This window comes from Schistocerca piceifrons, chromosome 2, assembly GCF_021461385.2.
Source record: "Schistocerca piceifrons isolate TAMUIC-IGC-003096 chromosome 2, iqSchPice1.1, whole genome shotgun sequence".
NCBI classification, from domain to species: Eukaryota; Metazoa; Arthropoda; class Insecta; order Orthoptera; family Acrididae; genus Schistocerca; species Schistocerca piceifrons.
The window spans coordinates 203,688,868-203,698,986 of NC_060139.1; the positions used below are offsets into that span (position 1 = coordinate 203,688,868).

The following is a 10,119-nucleotide window of genomic DNA, read 5'->3' on the forward strand; positions in this document are numbered from 1 at the left end:
TCTAATGGAAAGCAACTCTCAAAGAGCATGAGAAATGTGTTAAGGAAAGCATTATATTTATCATCTAATGTTATCGGCACTATAAACATGGTCACTCTTGTTCCTTGACGAGATTTTTAAAAACTCTCCTTTTCTGTTGGAATTAACTTTCCTACATAGTTTGTAATTATATGTGACATTAATTTGAGTACAAAAGCCTTTTTAGTGTTACAATTTGTGCATCATGGTCTGAACATCCATTCACCCTTTTACTAACAGTCCCATCTAGTAATCAAGAATAAATAAAAATATTGTCTATGGCTGTGCTACTGTTCCCCTGTACCCTAGTTGGAAAAACACAGTCTGAATCAGATCATAAGAAGTTAGGATATCTACCAACATCCCTTTCTCTTGCACCATCATATACAATATTTATATGGAAGTCACCACATATAACTAATTCTGGTACTTCCTATAAAGTGAATCAAGAACCCTCTTTAGCTTGAGCAGAAATGCTCTATCAGAGTTAGGGGACCTATAAACAACAATAATTAGAAGTTTAGTTTCACTAAATTCAACTGCCTCTACTCAAAATTCAAATATCTGTTCACGTGCAGTGCCATGATACGTCTATGGATTCAAATGGAATACTGTTTTTATGTACATGGCCACTCCCCCATCCCGTTAGGAACTACTTGAAAACAACCAGCTAATCTGTATCCCGGTAAAGGAAGCCTCTGAAATTGTCAATCATTTAAGTGGTGCTGAGATATACCAATAATGTCAGACTAAACATCTATAAGCAGTTCACTAACTTTGTCTCCGATACCTCTTATATTTTTGATGAAATATGCTAATTCCTTCTCTATTTGGAAACATATCGTCCTCTGAAGGTGAGCCCTTAGTTAGAGGGACTTCTCTCCCATCAGCGCCTTCTCCAGCCCCATGTTAATGCGCCTAACAACTGCATTAAGATGAGGCTGATCATGACGCTGAAACAGTTGAATGAAATGCATATTAGTGCCACCAGTTTTAGGTGCTATCTTTACAAGGTCACCACCTATGTCATATTCCCCGTCCCTATCAAGACTGTTCTCTGCTGTATCACTACCTAATCCTCCTTTGTAAAATTCCTACATAACTCCCCTATGCAGTCAGTCACTTGAGCCAACCCTGCACTAGGCTTCACAATACTGATGACCTGGTACTCACTCCTCAACACTTAATGCAACTACTGGCCCACACCTCTACCGTGCAAACTACCTAGCAGCAGAACCTTCTTTATGTTAGACTTTATAGCTGCCCTAGGCCTTCTAACTGCTGAGGACTGCTGCATGTTTCCTACATCTTCAGCTGCAAGAGGCTCCTCTCCACTCAACTCTGACAGTTGGTCAAATCTATTGCATATACGCAAATTATAATTGTCTGAATACCTCTCCCTCCTAGCTGCCTTCTTGCCAACTGCCAGTTCCCATTCCCCACCACCCTTCACCCTCCTCAACGTATTTAGTTCCTCCTTTGCACGTTGTGACTGCACCAGAAGGGCACAGATCTTACGCTCCTGCTCCTCTATCAACTTATTTCTACTACAGATTCTGTATTCCCAGGAGACGATCTCGCCAGAATGCCCACTGGCTTCCCCATTACATTCCCCCCCCCCCCCCCCCCCAACGAAAATACTTTGAACAATTCCCACACCGTAACCCACTATTCACAAACCTACGTCAGAGCCCACACTTGTCACTCATGGTAAAATTTTACACTTATTGAAAAAAACTATACGTCTACGTCACCTGAGTTCAGTTACACCTGTAGAGCTATTTATAGTAACAATAGCAGTCTCGAAATTCTCTGTCTACTAAGAAAGCAACTACTTGTATTAATACTGCTACACCACAGCTAATACCATCAAAACTTCAAACAATTATTAGCTAAAACCAAAAACACTCAATGAAGTTAAAACAGTGAATGAAAGTTTTACTGAATTATTTCACTAGAAACAATAAGAAACGCCAGCTGAAAACTAAAACACGAAATTTACTAAACGGGGTATACGCACAGAAAACTCTAAAAAACACAGCGAGCGAACGTTTCCAAAAGTTTATTAAACTGTTACTTCGAGACAAACAGCACGAAACACCGCTGAAAACTATTAAATTTAATAACTGTATTACAGTGCACGAATAACTTTGTCAGTACTTAGCTCAATAACCGCTACAGCTGCAACTGCACGCCGCAAGATATAAACACACTACTGAGGCGTGAGGCTTGGGCGAACGACGTAAGCACACTCACGAATAACAGACCACTCGAGTCAATAACACAAGAAGAAAGACTGATATGTATGAAAATTCACTAATTAGTTACTTTTACATCAATTATTAACACAAATAAACTTTAAAATAAGTAAATGAAGACTAAAACTTTATAAAATATTGACGAGCAATTTCAACAGCAGTCCAGCACACGTGACGTCACTCCAAAGACCACTTTAAGGCATCTTCACCAGGATTCAGTTTGATTCAGTTTTGTTTTTATATGTGCTATTTGTAGATTATAAAACAGTTCACGTCTCGCTTTTTATGTAAATAAGTGATTATTTACGGTTCTTTGCGTTTTTGATGGCATCTGCGTTCCCTCTCATCTGGCCATATGTTGGAGGTCGTTCTATAACTTCATTTCCAAAACAAAACCACGTTTTCATGTTTAGAACTTTTTTCTTCACAATTTTCGTATTGTTTGTCCTTGTTGCTGTGGCGTACTACTGGTCTTCTGTCACTAGTTGTAGATATTTGATTGAAAACTGTGATATAAAGACAGGTCTCATCCTTTTGGTTTGTTTAGGTACATGTTGTCAACCTAACAGCTAACATCTGTTCATTTCACTTGTGTTTATACTGAGTGTGTGTGTGTGTGTCTGTGTGTGTGTGTGTGTATGTGTGTGTGTGTGTGTGTGTATGTTTGTGTGGGTTGTTGGGTGGGTGTAAAAGTGAGATTGTGTGCATATATATATAGGTATGAATCTTTTTTGTGGTGTGTGTGTGTGGAGGTGGGGAGGGGGGGGGGATGTAAAACAGCTGTCAGATAGTGATTGGAAGCTTCGATTCGAAGGTTTTGTGGCGGGGCTCCTGGACAAGTGAGTGGAAAGGCGTTGGATGGTATTATTATTATGATAATAATACTCTGTTGGAGTGTTAATCCATTATTTTATCTATTATTCTAAACAATGGGTTGTTTGGCATGTGTACTTGAACATTCGACAGAGTTTTCTTTTCTGCGTTGGTTTTCTGTATGTGGTAATTTTCTTGCAGACTTAGGAGGAGTTTTATTATTGTTGATTCTAATTATTTTCATGTCTTCTTCTCTAGTGGATGGTTTGTGATTGTGTTATCTTACGTGTTCTGCAAATGTGGAGTGGTTTGTCCCACACTTCCAGGCTCACATGTTTCCCTTGCGTCTCACATCAAATGTTCTGCCTGTTTGTCCTACGTATCTGCCATCACAAGAGTTACATTATGATTGTTATATAACTACTTTCTGGTATATGTCTCTGTTTTTTGTCAGTTTTGGGGCGTATTTTTGGACAGAATTGTGTATGTGTATGTTATATTTATGCTCTGTGTTTTGAAAAATTTAATTCTGGAAACATCCCCCGAGCTGTGGCTAAGCTATGCCTTCACAATATCCTTTCTTCGAGGAGTGTTAGTTCAGCAAGTTTCGCAGGAGAACGTCTGTGAAATCTGGAAGGTAAGAGACAAGGTACTGGCTGAAGTAAAGCTGTGAGGACAAGTCGTGAGTCGTACTTGGGTAGCTCAGCTGGTAGAGTACTTCCCCCGAAAGGCAAAGTTATTGAATTCGAGTCTCGACCTGGTACACAGTTTTAATCTACCAGAAAGTTTCATATCAGCGCACATTCCGCTGCAAAGTGAAAATTTCATTCTTGACACGGTTCTCGTGGCACCCCCCTTTCCCCCTCCCCCCAGCCCCCCCCCCCCCCCCCCACACACACACACACATCGGAGGTTCGAGACCTCTCTCGGGCATAGGTGTGTGTGTGTGTGTTGTCCTTAGCGCAAAGTAGATTAAGTTAGGTTAGGTAGTGTGTAAGCCTAGGGACCGATGACCTCAGCAGTTTGGTCCCATAGCAGCTTACCACAAATTTCCCAATTTCCAGCGCGCGGCAGCAGGGCGATAGTAAACTGAGGACACCCACGCATGCCTTGTCATCTCTGCCACTGCAGTGATGGAGGCGCGTACTCAGCAATCTAAGTCATCACAGCTGGACCGGTATTGTATGTGCTGCCTCTGGTATTAGCAAAAGGGGGCAGTGGTTTACCAGAGCGCTCTCGTTGATATCGTACACTGGCAGCGTAGAACAGGGTCACACTGTGGCTTTCGACGGGAGGTAACGATCACAGAATTGGACTATCTTCATCGTTACAGAAGGTGGCCGCAGCAGCGACAATCTCTTCTGCAATGACAATTGTTGACCGCTTCCTGGCGTACCAGGTAGGCGTCTAGTAGGTCGCTAACAGCTTCCCATCAGTCTTGACTCTAACGGCGGCACTGCTGCTTCCAGTGGCAAAGTCCTCCTGACAGGACTCTTTGTTCCAACAGAGTTCGAAGACGATGTCCATGAATAGGCAGTAGACTCACACGGGCCCTCCCTCCAGGTTGGCTGACTTCTATCTGAGTGATCCGTGTGGCGAAGTCGATACCTCATACCTAGCGAACTGGAGCACTGTCTTTTGGTAACCAGGGAGCCAGCGCTCTGGCGGAGGAGCGGGTAAGATGATAGTCGGGCTAAGGGTTTTGGTGCAGTGTTGGCGAGGACATCGTACGGAGTGCAGCGTACCATTTTTATGCTGGCTAACAAGGAAGCAAATTAATGAAAGGACATAATCAACAGGTCACAATGGAAGGACTGAGTAACAGGTTAAACATCATTTGTTTCTTTCAAAAAATAACTTGACAAAATTTATCACCACAACACAGTTAACCAATATAATACAAATATTCACAAGTTACTTTCTTATGACAAAAGAAAATTACTAGCGACAAGAAATAATTTTCTTTCTATTAAAACAGTGCACCATTAGGAAAAGTTCATTTACACTGAGAAACCCAATTTTGCATAATACTCGAAAAGGAGGACAAAACAAGTTTACTAGCTTCAGGCATTAAATCTTTTCTTATTAAAACAATACAACAACACAACACACAGTACACACACACAGTCATGCGTATTCAAATACAGAAATATGTAAACAGGCAGAATACGCCAGCGCAGTCGACAACGCCTATATAGTACAACAAGTGTATGGCGCAGTTGTTAGATCGGTTACTGTTGCTACAATGGCAGGTTGTCAAGATTCAAGTGAGTTTGAAAGTGGTCTTATAATCGGCGCACGAGCGATGGGACACAGCATCTCCGAGGTAGCGAAGACGTGGGGATTTTCCCGTACGACCATGTCACGACTGTACCGTTAATATGAGGAATCCGGTAAAACGTCAAATCTCCGACATTGCTGCGGCCGGAAAAAGTTCCTGCAAGAGCGGGACCAACGACGACCGAGGAAAAACGTGCATCGTGACGGAAGTGCAATCCTTCCGCAGATTGCTGCAGATTTCAATGCTTGGCCATCAACAAATGCAGCTTGCGAACCACAAAACAACGTCGTTATTGGCTTTTGGAGCCGAAGGTCCACACGTGTACACTTTATGACTGCACGACACAAAGTTTTACGCCTCGCCTGGGCCAGTTAACACCGACATTGGACTGTTGATGACTGGAAACATGTTGTCTGGTCGGACGACTCTCGTCTCAAATTGTATCGATCGGATGGACGTGTACAGGTATGGAGACAACCTCTTGAATACGTGGAGCCTGCATGTCAGCAGGAGACTGTTGAAGTTGGTGGACGCTCTGTAATGGTGTGGGCCGTTTTCAGTTGGAGTGAGATGGGACCGCTGATACATCTAGATACGACTCTGACAGGTGACACATACGTAAGCATCCTGTCTGATCACCTGCATTCATTCATGTCCATCGTGCATTCCGACAGACTTGGGAAATTCTACCAGGACAACGCGATACTCCACACGTCCAGAATTACTACAGAGTGACTCCAGGAACACTCTTCTGCTGGCCACCAAACTCCCGAGACATGAAAATTATTGAGCATATCTGGGATGCCTTGGAAAGTGCTGTTCAGAAGAGATCTTCACCCCCTTGCACTCAAACGGATTTATGAACAGCCCTGCAGGAATCAGGGTGTCAGTTTCCTCCACACTACTCAAGACGTTAGTCGAGTCCATGCCACGTCGTGTTGCGGCATTCTGCGTACTCGTGGGGGCCCTATACGATACTAGGCAGGTGTGCCAGTTTCTTTGGCTCTTCAGTGTATAATTTCAGGCAAAACAATTTACTCACTGACGTATTATGGACTTGTAACTCTTCCACAAAAACACACAAACATGAAGTTAATGCTCTATATTTAAGAACACAATGAGTTCAACACTAATGGTCTTTGAAACTTCCTGGCAGATTAAAACTGTGTGCCCGACTGAGACTCGAACTCGGGACCTTTGCCTTTCGCGGGCAAGTGCTCTACCAACTGAGCTACCGAAGCACGACTCACGCACGGTACTCACAACTTTACTTCTGCCAGTACCTCGTCTCCTACCTTCCAAACTTTACAGAAGCTCTCCTGCGAACCTTGCAGAACTAGCACTCCTGAAAGAAAGGATATTGCAGAGACATGGCTTAGCCACAGCCTGGGGGATGTTTCCAGAATGAGATTTTCACTCTGCAGCGGAGTGTGCGCTGATATGAAACTTTTTGGCAGATTAAAACTGTGTGCCCGACCGAGACTCGAACTCGGGACCTTTGCCTTTCGCGGGCAAGTGCTCTACCAACTGAGCTACCGAAGCACGACTCACGCCCGGTACTCACAGCTTTACTTCTGCCAGTACCTCGTCTCCTACCTTCCAAACTTTGCAGAACTAGCACTCCTGAAAGAAAGGATATTGCAGAGACATGGCTTAGCCACAGACTGGGGGATGTTTCCAGAATGAGATTTTCACTCTGCAGCGGAGTGTGCGCTGATATGAAACTTCCCAGCAGATTAAAACTGTGTGCCCAACCGAGACTCGAACTCGGGACCTGTGCCTTTCGCGGGCAAGTACTCTACCAACTGAGCTACCCAAGCACCCAAGCACAACTCACTCCGCTGCAGAGTGAAAATCTCATTCTGGAAACATCCCCCAGGCTGTGGCTAAGCCATGTCTCCGCAATATCCTTTCTTTCAGGAGTGCTAGTTCTGCAAGGTTCGCAGGAGAGCTTCTGTAAAGTTTGGAAGGTAGGAGACGAGGTACTGGCAGAAGTAATGCTGTGAGTACCGGGCGTGAGTCGTGCTTCGGTAGCTCAGTTGGTAGAGCACTTGCCCGTGAAAGGCAAAGGTCCCGAGTTCGAGTCTCGGTCGGGCACACAGTTTTAATCTGCCAGGAAGTTTCATATCAGCGCACACTCCGCTGCAGAGTGAAAATCTCATTCTGGAAACATCCCCCAGGCTGTGGCTAAGCCATGTCTCTGCAATATCCTTTCTTTCAGGAGTGCTAGTTCTGCAAGGTTTGCAGGAGAGCTTCTGTAAAGTTTGGAAGGTAGGAGACGAGGTACTGGCAGAAGTAATGCTGTGAGTACCGGGCGTGAGTCGTGCTTCGGTAGCTCAGTTGGTAGAGCACTTCCCCGTGAAAGGCAAAGGTCCCGAGTTCGAGTCTCGGTCGGGCACACAGTTTTAATCTGCCAGGAAGTTTCATATCAGCGCACATATCAGCTGCAGACTGAAAATGTCATTCTGGACTAACGGGCCGTGCAGTATTAGCCGAGCGGTCTGAGGCGCTGCAGTCATGGACTGTGCGGCTGATCCCGGCGGAGGTTCGAATCCTCCCTCGGGCATGGGTGTGTGTGTTTGTCCTTAGGATAATTTAGGTTAAGCAGTGTATAAGCTTGGGGACTGATGACCTTAGCAGTTAGGTCTCATAAGATTTCACACACATTTTTTGACTAATGGTCTTTGTTGACCCTCACAAATAAGCGACAAACTTTGTAACCATTTCCTAACAGGAAAGAAAGTTCACTACTAAACGCAAGTACTTAATTTACAAGTCTTGGTTGAAGAAAGAACACAAGAAAAGCTTCTACAGTCGGATTTAATTTGAAACTTCCCCTTTTTAATAATTATACATGACTGTCCTTAAACTGACACACAATATTTTGTTAGCGCAACGCAATCTGACTTTCAATAATCCCTACAAAAGAATGGGCCCTGACTAACAGTAAACTATACCTTTCACAAATCACTTACCTCACAAAAATCTTCGCTACTCAAGCTACTGCAATACAGCGAGCGCCACTACTGCCAGCTAAATAAAAGATTCAAACTACTGAAGGCACTAACTACTGATAGGGATAGTTAGCAAATGAAAGATATTAATAGAGAACAAACAATGTATTTACCTTAATATCATCACAAGTCATAATATATATATCAGTTCATGACAAATTACAAACCTCCGCCATCTCTCTCCTCACATCCACCACTGCTGGCGGCTCACCTCCAACTGCGCAACGCTACGCGCTGTTCACATCCAGCTGCCGCTGCCCAACACTACAATGGCGAGTATTACAACAATGCAAAGCAGCCACAGACTGCACACAGCACAGCCAGTGATTTTCATACAGAGTTGGCGTTACCAATAAAAAAACCTAACCAGCCTACTTACAAATTCCCCAATACTTTGACAACAAAACATTTAAGTCCTTGCTCTGCTTGGGAAGAGCACATTCGAACAGATTAGCACAAGTTCACAGTTTCTACAGTCTTGCCAAATGAGTCAGAATACCAACAGGCTCTATGAGCACGTTGCCGAAGCCCCTTGCGGCGTAGGCGGCGTGCAACCAAGGCGCGCTGGATCCGGAGCAGACTTCTTCTCTTGTCTGGCTGCGTCGTAACTGCCGTGATCGGCGCTTGCTCCTGATTGGCTGCACGTGACACTGGCGGATGCAGCAAAAGGTTCGTGGCAGGAGCGACCTCTCTTGCTGATTTACACGCCCTCTGTGCTTTGGTCTGGTGTACGCGAAGACTCTGCAGGTCGTGCTGCAAATGGCAGAGCCATTCATGTAGTCACAGAGGCTGAGCTGGCAACCAACTCGATGGCGGTCTGTTGCAGTGTGCGTCGGCACCTGACGGCGTTTGCGACACGCCACTCAGAGAGGTTCCTTAGAACACAATCAATTAATTACGAGGAACCAATGCAGTGTGAGATCAGGGTACACGCCCGCAGATGGCACTTTACTCTCTGAGGTAGACATCGACCACCCGATCCGCGGCGACAAGGCATGAAGTTAACACTGGCTCAACCACAATATGCATGAAACCTCTCTTCAATAAAGCGAGGACAAAACAATAGTTAACTGGTCCATCTCAAAAGCCACTGTACTCGCGGCTAGAGCAGAAGCGGGCGCGAGAAATTTAACAGCATCAAAGCGCAAACATTAATCTCAAAAAAATATCATATTAAAGTTAATCAAGCGTGCCAAACAATGCAGAGTATCTTTTCAGGGTGCAGCACACTAGCTACTGGTTGCCTCAACCGAAAATAAATGCTCGGATAGAAAATTTAAGTTTACTACGTCAAGTTGTTACAAGCACTTCAGTATGTTCGAAGGATTAATCAGGCAACTAGCAACTAAAACTTGACAAGAATTACAAATTACTAATGGTTTCGCACAACACTTGATACTACTACCAAGGGGGCGGGTTGTTTTGAGGAAAGAGACCAAACTGCGAGGTCATTGGTCTCATCGGTTTAGGGAAGGATGGGGAAGGAAGTCGGCCGTCCCCCTTCAAAGGAAACATCCCGGCATTTGCCTAGAGCGATTTAGGGAAATCATGGAAAACCTAAATCAGGATGGCCGGACGTGGGATTGAACCGTCGTCCGCCCGAATGCGAGTCCAGTGTGATAACCACTACGCCACCTCGCTCGGTACTACCAAGGGGAGCTTACTTCTTGATCAACAAAGCTGAACAGTTAAAGCATAAAACAACACATACAGTTCGCAAGACCCTTTTAAACAC

The 10,119-nt window shown here is 44.5% G+C and overlaps 1 non-coding gene across 1 annotated transcript; it reads left to right on the forward strand.

The window, feature by feature from the left end:
* Positions 1-7,393: 7,393 nt before the first annotated feature.
* Trnas-uga lies at positions 7,394-7,468 on the forward strand. Its single transcript has one exon. It is a non-coding gene; the product is annotated as a tRNA-Ser (tRNA).
* Positions 7,469-10,119: the final 2,651 nt, after the last annotated feature.